This window comes from Pleurodeles waltl, chromosome 8, assembly GCF_031143425.1.
Source record: "Pleurodeles waltl isolate 20211129_DDA chromosome 8, aPleWal1.hap1.20221129, whole genome shotgun sequence".
Taxonomy (NCBI): domain Eukaryota; kingdom Metazoa; phylum Chordata; class Amphibia; order Caudata; family Salamandridae; genus Pleurodeles; species Pleurodeles waltl.
The window spans coordinates 471,960,677-471,974,325 of NC_090447.1; the positions used below are offsets into that span (position 1 = coordinate 471,960,677).

At 44.9% G+C, this 13,649-nt stretch overlaps 1 protein-coding gene across 1 annotated transcript in view; it reads left to right on the forward strand.

Annotated features, from left to right (window-relative positions):
* Positions 1-13,649, forward strand: part of LOC138250056 (sodium/hydrogen exchanger 2-like) — a 720,639-nt gene that overhangs the window by 574,312 nt on the left and 132,678 nt on the right. The window lies entirely within an intron of this gene.

Genomic DNA, 13,649 nt, shown 5'->3' on the forward strand with positions numbered 1-13,649 from the left:
TATATGAGTTAGTAGCTTGGTAACATAGTAGAAATTTTACAATACATGTCTTTATATGTTGGATGCCATCTCTGTAGGATGGACACATATGTCCAAAGGAGTGTTCTGTGGTACAGGTACATACCACAGACCCTGCCCCCTGAAGTGGGACGAGTCTGCATTTGTTAGGCCACGTGTCCATGCATGGGCAAGGAAGACACTTTCTCTACCCAGCATGCCAGCACCTTGATTGTCACTCAAGTGTAATGGTGAAGTTTGTACTATGTTAGTTGCCTGTGGTACTGTATTCAGTGAGTCAATCTCACAGAGTATGAATGTCTTGGTCCATTTGGGCCAAAGGAGTTTATCCTTCAGAAGCCACATAGGTGTGTAGTGTTTCATTGTGGCTTATATCACAGTACATGTTGCTGGAGCATGGGCTATAAGATGTCAGTAAGCTTGCTTCGTCATTGTAGGCCCTCAGCAGTGTAGTAGGTTAGTCTGCAGATGGAAATGCATATGTCCGTAGTCATGTCCCTGTACTTTTCGGCTTGAGTGTTAACAAACTGAAAAGTTCTAGCTTGGTGTTTCTGACATGTATGTGACTCAACCATGTGGGTAAAAACTTGTGATTGTAACCTCTTGTTTTGTCTTTTGCATCAATGCAGGTTAATTCCCATCAGAATAAGGAGTTATGGAAAGCCATCGCCTGGAAGGTGTGGACCATGGGGGTCCACAGCTGGTGGATTGCCCACTGTGAAAACAGTTTTGAGGACCTGAGACGCTGGGCCCAGAAGATCATAGAGGTCCACTTGGGGCTGTCTTCCCAATGTTGACAGGGCACATGTCGGACCATGACCCCCCTAATGGCTCACATTCTGGCGATGGCCTACCAGACCTTGATGGGTGTTTGAGGACAGCACAGCAGCCACAAGATGGTGAATACAGGCGATATTCCTGCCTGTCACATTGTAAAGTGAATGTGTTAGGTTCTGACAGCTTTCCCTGATGATTATGGATGAGCCATGTATAACACAGTAGATGAGTGATTTTTTTGTGTAGACATGTAGGCCCATATTTATACTTTTTGACGCAAACCTGCGCTAACGCAGTTTTGCGTCAAAAAAATTAGCACCGGCTAACGCCATTCTGAAGCGCCATGCGGGCGCCGAATTTATTGAATGATGTTAGCCGGCGTTAGCCGCCGGCGCCGTCTGGTGTGCGTTAAAAAAAACGACGTACACCAGGCAGCGCCGGCGTAGGGGGATATGGGGCTTGGGCGTCAAGAAATGGGGCAAGTCAGGTCGAGGCAATTTTTTCGCCTCAACCCGATTTGCGCCATTTTTTTCTCACTCCCAACCCCCATAGAAATGACTCCTGTCTTAGCAAAGACAGGAGTCATGCCCCCTGGCCCAATGGCCATGCCCAGGGGACTTCTGTCCCCTGGGCATGGTCATTGGGCATAGTGGCATGTAGGGGGGCACAAATCAGGCCCCCCATGCCACACAAAAAAAAAAAAAAAAACTTACCTGAACTTACCTTAATGTCCCTGGGATGGGTCCCTCCAGCCTTGGGTGTCCTCCTGGGGTGGGCAAGGGTGACAGGGGGGGTCCCTGGGGGCATGGGAGGGCACCTCTGGGCTCCTTCAGAGCCCACAGGTCCCTTAACGCCTGCCTTTTGCAGGCGCTAAAAAACGGCGCAAAAGCGGCCGTACGTCATTTTTTTTGCCCCGCCCACTCCCGGGCGTGAATTTTGCCCGGGAGTATAAATCCGACGCACATGCCTCGGAGTCGATTTTTTAGACGGGATCGCCTACCTTGCATATAATTAACGCAAAGTAGGTGTCCACGCTAAAAAATGACGCTAACTCCATGGACTTTGGCGCTAGACGCGTCTAACACCAAAGTATAAATATGGAGTTAGTTTTGCGTCGAAATTGCGTTAAAAAAAACGACGCTATTCCGGCGCAAACGGAGTATAAATATGCCCCGTAATGTGTTGCACACTGATGTGCTTTGCCTATTGGCCCAGGGACCTAGGACACAACTGGGTAGAATCCACAAACATGTTGCTCTCCAGGGACAATATATGACTGTGTCTATTGATCAATAAAGTACTTGTTGTTGTAGTGTGTGTAAATTCTATACAACAGATTACTACTCCTCAGTGTTACAGTCCAAAATAAAAGTAGAACTACACTGTTGTCTTCAGCCATGTGTCTGGTGAAATGAGTATATTGCCATTTGCCACCCGGGGCTACTTGTCTTCTGCGAGTGACATGTGTTGGTATCTCACCTCTGTCTATAATGTGAAGATGGCCGTCGTACATGTGACAGAGCATACATTTTTTCGGGGTGCAGCTGCAGATCAATACATTACATTGGTAAGTGGGAATTGACATTATTTATGTGCCATCACTATTGCCAACATTCATTGTGCCTACATGTCAGCTTGTTTCGCTTTCCCTTTGGAAAACATCTGTAAGCTGCTGTTTCATGCATGGTCTACCTGTGTTGATGAGACAATTTCTGTATTCCCTCACATATATGTGCATGCTAACCTGTGTGTGGAACACAACATTTACAATGGGGCTCTATTTCATTTGGTGGCACATACAGGAGTGCATCACCATTGATTATTGGCTGGCACATACCCTAACCCATCATAGCATGTCATTTGGTATGTACAACTGAGGTAGCAATGAGGGACAAGATGTGTATGACTAGATATTGTAGACACAAAGAGCATTTCCATGTTGAAAAGTGCACTACAATGTGTAATGGAGAAGGCGTGTAACCTGATTGTTGGCATGCATCATGGAGTGACTATCAGTTATGTTGGAATCACGTGTTTGGGTACAAACATTCTTCCACAGACATCTGAGTTTGCATAACCAAAATGGAGACAGTGATGTAGCTTCCCATTGGGCAACATGTTGAGGGCCTTCCACAAGTACTTGAAAATCTCTGGGCCTCTCCAACATCAATGGAGTAATGGTGTCTACTGATGCAATCAGGGTATGTCATTGTAAGAGGTGAAGGCCATTAGTGGTGCTTTTCCTGGGACTTGCTGATTCATTGTATTGTGGATTTTAGGGACATATCTCCTTGACATTTTGCACATTATGTCTACAGTGCGCATTTCTATGCCAAATGTTTGGCATACGTAAACAACATTAGGACTACCTGCATGACTCCACTGGGACAAATTTCACTTGGTGAAGTGTGCATTGTGGATATGTTTCTGGTGTGACATTAGTAGTTCCATATCACCTTCTCCAGGTTACTGTACTGTTGTCAGCAACATAGCATGTTCTGGGAGCATCATGTCTTATTATTGTGTTATTGTGTATGGGACAAATGTAGGTCTGCATGACCTTCTGTGGGAATGCAACTGCCATTGGCCTACTATTGCATGATAACAGGTAAGTGATGTATGCTCCATTAGGCAAAGCATTGAATGTGATGTGGTCTCCCACTTGTTCAATGGTTACTCTGATTGCACAACTACAGCCATGCAATTGTAGTTGTATGAGATCCTGATTTTCCTTTGGGTAACTGTTGACAGTTCAGATGGCATGAATGCATATGGTATGGTGCATGTATGGGCCACTTTGGTGGTGTTTGTTGCTGGGCCCACCTGACGTCATGGTAATGTTAGCTAATCACAGCCGTTGTTCAAGTGCGATCATGGACATGTGATGCCCTTATTTCCCTTTGTGTTTGCAGCATCAGCCCAGGAAAGCAAAAGAGACAGGGCACTGCTGAGTGTGGAAGCATCTGGTCATGGGACCTCGGCACAAGGCTCCACCAACACAGAGGGACCCAGTGGCCTGGAGGGTGAGGGGAATGCCACAGAGGAGACAGGATCTGCATCCTCATCATCAGATTGTTCCTCTAGTGGCCACTTCCTAGAGGTGGCAGACCTATCAGGACATACTCCAGTACCATCTTTGTCTGCCACCCCCAGTTCTATTGCCAACCTCCCTGTTACTCCCCACCCATTTGGCCAGGCCTGCTCACCCAAAAGGGTGGGCATCTCCTTTGCCACAGGCACCTTTGCCCCAGCCCAACCCCTGCTGCCCTGACTAAGGAGGCTATTGACCTTCTGAGGAGTATCTCCCGGGTCAGACTGCCATTGTGAGGGCCATATTTATACTCCGTTTGCGCCAAAATTGCGTCTTTTTTTTTTACGCAATTTCGATGCAAAACTAACGCCAACTAACGCCATATTTATACTATGGCGTTAGAGGCGAATAGCGCCAAAGTTCCCGGAATGTGCGTCATTTTTTAGCGTGAACCCCTTCCTTGCGTTAATGATATGCAAGGGAGGCGTTCCCGTCTAAAAAATGACTCCCAGGCCTTTACGTGGTATTTATACTCCCGGGCAAAAGAGACGCCCGGGAGTTGGCGTGGCTAAAAACGGCGCATTTGCGCCACTTTTTAACGCCTGCTCAGGGCAGGCGTTAAGGGGCCTGTGGGCTCAAAATGAGCCCACAGGTGCCCTCCCATGCCCCCAGGGACCACCCCTGCCACCCTTGCCCACCCCAGGAGGACCCCCAAGGATGGAGGGACCCACCCCAGGGACATTCAGGTAAGTTCAGGTAAGTATAATTTTTTATTTTTTATATTTTATTTTGGTGGCATAGGGGGGCCTTATTTGTGCCCCCCTACATGCCACTATGCCCAATGACCATGCCCAGGGGACAGAAGTCCCCTGGGCATGGCCATTGGGCAAGGGGGCATGACTCCTATCTTTACAATGATAGGAGTCATGTTGATGGGGGATGGGCGTCGTTAAAAAATGGCGCAAGTCGGGTTAAGACGATTTTTTCGACGTAACCTGACTTGCCCCATTTTAAGACGCCCATGCGCCATTTTCCCCCTACGCCGGCGCTGTCTGGTCTACGTGGTTTTTTCCCACGCAAACCAGGCAGCGCCGGTCTGATTGCGCCGTCTAACGCCATTCCATAAATCCGGCGCCCGCTTGGCGCTTCAGAATGGCGTTAGACGGCGCAAAACTTTTTGACGCTAAACTGCGTTAGCGCAGTTTAGCGTCAAAAAGTATAAATATGGGCCTGAATGTCATCCAGGGGTTAGCCCGCCAACTACAGCATACTAATGCTTTCCTGGAATGCATTCATAAAGCCATGCCTGGCCTACAGAGATCTTCACCCCCCACCTTCTATCCCTCTTACACCTCCCTCTTCCCAATCCAAATCTCCCATTCCCCTACAGATATGCATGCACTCATCTCAATACACAAAAGCTGCACCATAAACACAAACAGCACAAAAACACCAGCATGCAAGCACTCAAAAGACACCCACACACACATCAGCCACCACTTCCCCAGACACCCCCACCACCCCCACTGGCACACACATCACATCAAGCATACCAACAGGCACCAACGCAACAGGCAGTGACACACCCACCATACCAGCAGACACCACTGAAACAGACACTCACACACCCACCACATCCACCATACCCATATACACCACCCCAACAGACACACACACACACATCCACCTCTCCCACATCTCCCAGTGTCTCCACCTCCCAGCCCCCAAGACACACAAACGCCAACACTTACACATGCAACAGAGACCAGAAGCATACCTCACACATGCACACAACCAAGACATCCACACCGACACACCAGACAACCTCTCCTTCTTCCTCCAAACCTCCATCTCCTTCTGCTGGCCGTCCCCACAATCCTAAGGCAGATTTTTTTGTTTGAGCTTGCCCTTTCCCCTGTTCCCACCACCCCTGTCCCAAAACCAAAAGACCATTACTTTTGGCTAAGCCCAAACAGTTGTTAAGTTGGATACACATTTGTCCTGCCATTACTTTTCTACGTTGATGTTGTTGCTGGGTAACTTGTTTTGTCTGCCTACAGTTGTGTGTGTTTCAGCCTGCTTGCTGATCTATTTGCTGTTGTTTGCAAAATCTGACATTGAGAGCAGTGCTGGGGTCACCAAAGACAAGGGTAGATGTTGACTGTATGAATATGTGTTTGTTAATGCAATTGTGGTGTCATTGCATTGTGGTCTGTTTGGTATGGTAAGTATTTCATCTTGTGTTGTCCAATGTGAGCATGTATGGTGTAAGACTTGCCCTCCCTAATATGGATTGTACCTTTGTCTCATGTGTGGGAGTTCGAACTTTTTTGTACAGCCATAGAGGGTGTTCAGTTGTGCTAGCTTCCTTAGCATTTGACTGCATTTTGTTGTGTGTACCTTACAGCTACTTCATCTAGGTGTCTGACCGATTTAGTTGCAGTTGAATGTGCATTCTTGACTTGCACTTTCACATTGTGCAGATAGGCATGTCACTTGGCTCTAATATTGTTCGTCCCCGAGATACCTGAATGGCCACTTCCTGTGCAAATGTTGTTTTAGGGGCATGTGCAAAGCGTAATGTGTCCCAGTGCAGCATCCTTCCCTGAGTGCTCCTGATGCCCCCCATCCCTATTGTACAGGTTTTGTTAGCATAATGATCTTTGCATATTTATCTCTGTGTCTATTGTGAATCCCATTGTCCTTAAATTGTGTTGCAATGTGGGTGGTGTTTGTCTTCATTGCAGGGTTCCTTAATGGGAATGGTGTTTGTGTTCCATGACACATCCATACATATGTGTGTTGAATGTGACAGCAGTACATGGCATGTGAGGAATGTGAGGGTGTCAGTATTTGTAGATGTGATGGTCTTGTGTGACACAATGTTGTGTACACTTCACTGTCCCTGTGCCTGAGATGATCAGATGTGTGTTTTTGTGCAGTGTTGCAGTGCAGTGTGAGTGACCTGCCCAAGAAGGGGCATTCTGTGGCTGTGAATGTGTCCTTCTTTGTGGATGACTTGGGCTGTGTACACAATGACACGTGTACTTAGTGCACGTAGCGTGACCCCATATCATGTGGATGATGGTGCAACGATCTGCTGTTGAGTGTAATGACACAGGCAGGTATGTGTACTTATGGTTGGTTACATCCACAACGGTGTGGATTTTGCGCTCCTTCGATGATCAGCAGAAGCGGCAGGACAGGTGTGATGGGCTCCATGGCAGCACTGGAGGTGTTAGACTGCCTGCAGGTGAGTTGCTCCCTTTAAACTCTCTGTTTCTGCCTGCTGAGATGTGGGGGTTGGAGCACCATGGTCACATTGGTGGTGTGCAACTTCATGGAAACACAGTCTCCACCGGACTCTTTGTGCTGCCTCGTGACTGTGGCGGGCTGTACTGCCTGGCGGTGCCAGCAGGAGCGCGGCGGTCTTTGATCCATACGCCCGCATGACTCGTAATACAGTGCTCCGACCGCCAAGCCGATGGCAGTCGGACCACCGCCAGGGCAGTTCACGGACTGCCAAACTTGTAAAGAGGCCCTTAGTGCAAAGTATTACCAAAAATTATTTTACATGTCCATTTTCAGATATATTTTAGGTAGCTTTATTTGGTTGTATAGATGTTTGCTAATTTCCACTTGATTGGTGAAGTTATTATTGTTATAGTTTGAAAGCGTGTATATAAAATTGTATGCATGTATGTGTGCATATAATTATATATATACATGTATAAATATATACATATATATATATACATGTATATATATATATATATATATATATATATATATATATATATATATATGAATATATATATACATATATACTGCATATATAAATACATTAATTATTGACACTATTTAAATTCAAATTATTTTAACTACTTATATTAAATATAATACTTTAAATCAATATTTATTCAAACAAATAACATTCTTACCTTTTTGGGCGACATTCTCTTCCTCAATATTTTTTAGAGATTTTTATCATTTCTTTTATATGTATAGAAACATAATGTTTTGGTAAACAATATTTTTGTCAAAAGATATTTGTGTTCACAATATTTTGTCATACAGCAGCTAACTTTTTGCCCTGGTTAACCTTAGCTCCTAAAAATTGCAGTAATATTCTTCTCCACTTCTAACAAGAGTGGTCTTCTAATGATTTAACTAGTGCACAAGTTCCATATTCCTTTTCCCATATGAATATCTCCTTTCTTGTTTTGTCTACATGGTTTCCCTATAATAGTATACTGTATCTACCTGTACGTATGCTGTTTACATACTCAGCTGTAAACTGTGTGGCTAGTTGTTGCAAAATTGAAACTGTGTAATTGTTTTCCTGAATATGTGAAACCTCCTGAACATTTTATCATAGCTCAGAGGCACCACAGAAAAAACAAATAATTATGCAATAATAAATGTTTTCCCTTCACTTAGTCCATTCATTGAGGCTTACTCAAAGTCATAAAAGAAAGGACCTAGGCACACTATAACAATACACTAACCATTACATTTTTAGAAATACCCAATCCAACAATACATAATAAATAAAAAGACAATATAGAAAAAAGAACAACAAAGATTCCATAAGCACAATCAATCCGTCTTTAATATGGCGAAAGGCAGCGAAGAACAGCCAACACGTGTTTCGTCGAGGGGAGTGTACTCCCTTTGACTTTTTCAAGGCTATAAAACATAACAAAAAGCAACATTTACCATTGAAAACAAAATAATTACAAGAAAGAACATCCATATATATGGTACAGACAACTGAAAATAGGTATCTCCCAAAACTCAATGGTATCCAAAATTTATATCAATAGCAGTTATATATACACCACTTTGTAATTAGTTATATCTTATATGTACAAATTGATAATTAAACCTCACATCCGAAAAGTGAAAGTGATCAACCACAACACAAAAGTGCGAATGACTACAAAATGGTGAATATCAATGAGTAGTTGTCAATATTAACAAATGACTATCACCAGCAACCAAATAATGTGTGTATCCCCATATCATCACCTAAAATCAAACAATTCAAGAAAACATACCTCGCTGACATACTCAAAATTGATTCAAATACACCAACCAATAAGCGTTTAGAAGAACACTGTTGTGCAAAAAAGATGTAATTAGTACCAAACTTACCATATAAAAAGTTAATCGAAATAGAAAACAAAATAGGATTATATGTGCACCACCAAAAACCCAAAGTGCAATATATTCAAATCACCTACCCGTACGTCGCAAACTACTGTAATCAAAACATATGGCCAGCAAATCTATTCAAAACCTGAAATAAACCTGAAATAATCAAATATAGCACTCAAATCACCACCACTACAGACAAAACGGGGTTTAATTGCAATAATAATGCCCCTCTCAAACTCACCCACATAAGTTTTTCAAAGACCAGGAGTCCGAATATTCGGTTCCGCGTTTGCCCGATAAGCGTTTACCGCTGCCGCCATTGGTAAACGCTATTAAAACAAGCTGGTACGCGCATGTGAATCACAGCGCGACCACAGATCAGCACTACTGCTGACCTACGGCAGTGCATGGGCGCAAAGTCAGCTTGTGCACTTTCAAAGCCACCTCTCAGTAATTTCCACACAACCAGCCCTGTCTGGTACCTCCAAGAGATAGAGCTACCCACAGCCGTTACATGATCACACTCTAACACAGTTCAGGACTTGCAGTTACTACGCCTGCATAGCCGGAGGACCATAGAAGGCTGCTTCTTTATAAACCCTTGGAGAGACTTGTACCAGCTGCTCCAGTGCCACTCTTGATAAATGTATACAGTAGGGGCTGATAGAATACAACTCAGGAACAAGTCTCCTCCCAGTTATGTAATTATCCTTGCTCCAGGTGCCAGCTATGTGATACTGAGCTACCCATTACCGTTACAGAACTATACCCTTAATAAAGATAAACATACTTCTCAGCCAGATGTGCTTTTCACCAAAAGTTGTAGTCCTGATCATGCATTTTAATAACAGCTTTGTGGGTTATTGTTTGAGGGGGTGGAAGCCCCACTTTCAGCAACTGCAATCCTTGTCATGGTGAACCATAAGGCCACTATATTTACCTGTGCTTAACCTTTTGGTAGCTGGGCACAAATCAGTCAGGCTTCACCTAAAGGTAATACTCAGGGTATTCATGCAGCACACAAACATTAAAAAGTGAAGACACAACACAAGAAAAATCCCAAACCAATTTAGGAAAGGAATGTAGGCCTATTGGTGGTTGCAAAGAGCTCAAAATGTCAGGATTTCTTATTTTCTTATAGAGGAGAGCACTCTGATGCTATCCAAGAGTCAAAGACCTGGGGCGACACCCTTTGGGGATACGAAACACATTATAGAAGAGGCTAGCAGGGCTTAGGCAGGTCTGTTGCAGCAGGTTAGCTGAGCAGTTTTCAGGAAGTCCTGTGGAGCTTGTTGTGTTCCTGTAGCTCAGAACAGGAGGTCATCCAATTCACTCTTAGAGTCACTTAGGTTGGCCTGTGATGAGGGAGCAGGTCCAAACTTCCTTCTTTGAGAGCAGGCTAGGCCTCATGCAGTAGGGCAGTCCCCTGAGGAATAAGGCAGGCCTCAAGCAGCAGGGCAGTCCTCTGGTAGCAGAAGGGCATTAGGAGCTATTTTGGAAGAACAATCCCTCACCCAACAAAGGGGGCATGGTTCATCATCGGGTTGTGGTCATTGTTGGACTGGCATTGCAATGCCCAACAGGACCCTAATGAGTACACCCATTACTTTGGCAGTTTACTCAGAGGGTTGGAACTCAGGGCCAGGTGCACTAAGCATTGTTTATGGTTGCAAACACTCCAATATGGCATTTACGATATATAAAAAAAATTCTAAAGTCTACTAATCCCATTTTAGGTGTCAGAACAGCTTTCCAAACTCCTAAAATATGATTGGAAATGGATTCTAATTTGGTATCTGGAAGTAGCTAGTGTAGGCATCCCTTAAAAATATGAATTGGTATACTGCGTACACTTCAAAGAAGGTGGTAAACAATTTGGAAAAGGAAAAGAACCCCTTTTCTGTTGTGAATTAAAAATAAACAGGTTGTCAGGGAATTGGAGGTGGGCCAAAGGTTTACTGCCAACTCTGAAACAAAATTTAAAAAAATATATATATTTTTTACACAGTGCCATTACATTTAGGGGAAACTGGCTGGATTAAAAACATGTTTTATTTAAAAGTGATCACAGACATGGTCTGCTGGCCCTCGAAGGCCACCATCCCTGTAATGACCCCCATTCAAAGTGAGTCATAATTTGCAACCTGTGTGTTGGACCTGGCAAGCTTGGTGTGGTTCCCCTGACATTTTTGCCATCTAAACTCCTGTTTGCTTATTTTCTTCTGGCTGGCTTTAGGACTCTAGGCACTTTACTACTGCTGACCAGTTCTAAAGTGCAGGTGCTCTTTCCATAAAACATCTTCCATTGGCTAATCCACAATTGGCATATTCAATATACTTATAAGGTCCTATTAAAGTTCACCACATGTGCTAAGGGCTGGTAAAATTAAATTCTACTCGTCGGCCGCAGCACTAATTGTGCCACCTAATTAAGACCTTTCAACATGACTCAGGCCTCCCATGGCGGGTCCTGTGTGAGCAGTTTTAAACAGCCCTTCCAACCTAGCAAGTTAACCCTTTTGCCAGGCCCAAACCTTCTGTTTTAACACATGTAAGTCACCCCTGAGGTAGGCCCTGGACAGCCTTAAGGACAGGGTGCAGTGTATTTAAAAAGTTGGACATGTACTTTTAGGTTTTACATACCCAGGAAGCCAAAAACTCATACATTTATTTTTCTCTGCTGCAAGGCCTATTTCTCCCATAGGTTAACATTGGAATTGCCTTATTACATCTTTCAAGTGTAAATTCAAATAGGAAGAGTTCGGGCCCCCAGGTTTGGTGTCTGGGCAACACAATTTAAAATCACAACTTATGGTGAAGTTGGATTTTAAATTGTATTTCTGAAATTGCTACTTTTAGAAAGTTGGCCTTTTCTTACTTTAAATCATCTAATGCCTTCTGCCTGGTTCTGAATACTAGTCTGGGTGGGTGACAGCTGGGCACTTCTTCATTCCCACCAGACAACCACACACAAAGGAAGCGTAGGTGTGACTGAGTGGTCATTTGCAGGTTGATGGCCCATCCTGGGCAGGATGGGAGGGAGGAGCTGACACATCTGAATGGGCTGGGTCTTGAGCCCTCACAAAGGGCTGCATTGCCGCCTGTAGTGTGTCTGGAGCCAAGGCATGAAGTGCAGGGACTCTATGCCTTTCAAAGGACTCTCTTTGAAGTCTCCCCCACTTCATAGGCACCACTAGGTATAAAAACTGAACTTCTAACCCTACCAAATCAGTACACTTCTGGACCTGATGACATTCTGCCGGGAAGAAGTACTGCTATGCTGCTAAATGGACTGTCACTCTGCTGGAAGTCTGCTGGACTTTGCTGGACTCTTGCTTTGCTGTGCCTGCCCTGCCACCTGCTGTCTTCCTTGCCTGAGAGTGAGAAGGACTGGACCTGCATCTCTGCATTTCCAGAATCAAAATGACTTCAAGGGCTTGCTGGCTTGCCTCCTGCTCTGAAGTCTTAGGGACATCAAATACTTCATTCACCTCTACAACAGCTGCTGGACTCTGCCAACTATGAGTCCTGTCCTGCAAAGTGGCGCCAATCCAGTCCTGGGCCACTGGAAGTGGGATTTCCAGTGCTACTCCTGTGGAATCCACACATTGCTGTCACTGCGGTGATTCCAACTGCCACACCTGACTCGACATCAACACATTGCCGCTGCTGCTGAGGATGAGGACATCTCATCATTGATTGCTCTGTTCCAGATCAACGCTTGGCAGCCAGCCCTAATACATCACCTTCGCATCACAGGTTGGGTGGCTCGCCTTTGATGCATCACCTTCATCCCAAAGGATTTGATGCCACATCAGTGCTCAAGGATCAACAACTGCACGGCTCGACAATGCCACATCTCTGACTGTGTAGACTGGAACAGACACACCACCTTTGATTTGCCTCCCCTGCTCCCAGCATTGGATCTTCAATGCTACCCCCATACAAGGTACTCTTTCGACGGGTCAAGGTTGGTCCCTGTAGTGCTCAGTGCCAAGCTACCAAAGGGCACAGGTTAACATTTAATGCATATCTGACTTACTCTGACTAGGATTGCGGTTCCTGCTTAGACAGGGTGCACACATCTGTCAACCAGAAACCCAATTTGTAACACTATTATTATTCATGAGGTGGGTCATATTGCGACCCACTATGAGTTGGAATTTTAAGAAACAACCTATTAGTGCATAGGTTGTTTTGTAAAATTCTTAACTGGTTCCGAAGAAAAACTAAGGTCAGTATTTTGTGAGCGTTATTCATACATCCAACCCGTTATTTCTTCAGGAGCTAATTTCAAAACAGAGTCTCCCACTGTTTGTTCTGAGCCCGCTGTGAGACCTATTAGATCATTCTGGCTTTTCCCCACTTGATGATTTAGGGCCTCATTACGAGATTGACGGTCCATGGACCACCAAACTTGTGGTGGCGCTCGGAACACGTACTCCTGGTGGTCCCACCGCCAGATTAAGACCCAGGTGGCCAGACCATTAGGGGATCGCTGCCACCACCAGGATCATGGATCCTGGGTTGCCGGCGGTCAAAGTCGTAGTCAGCCACTGCGGCGCTAAGTTCAGCATCACTGTGTTGATCACAACTTCCCTTTCTGGGGTCCGCACCATAAAAAGGCTGGTGGAAAAGCAGTGCTGGGGGTCACGGGGGCCCT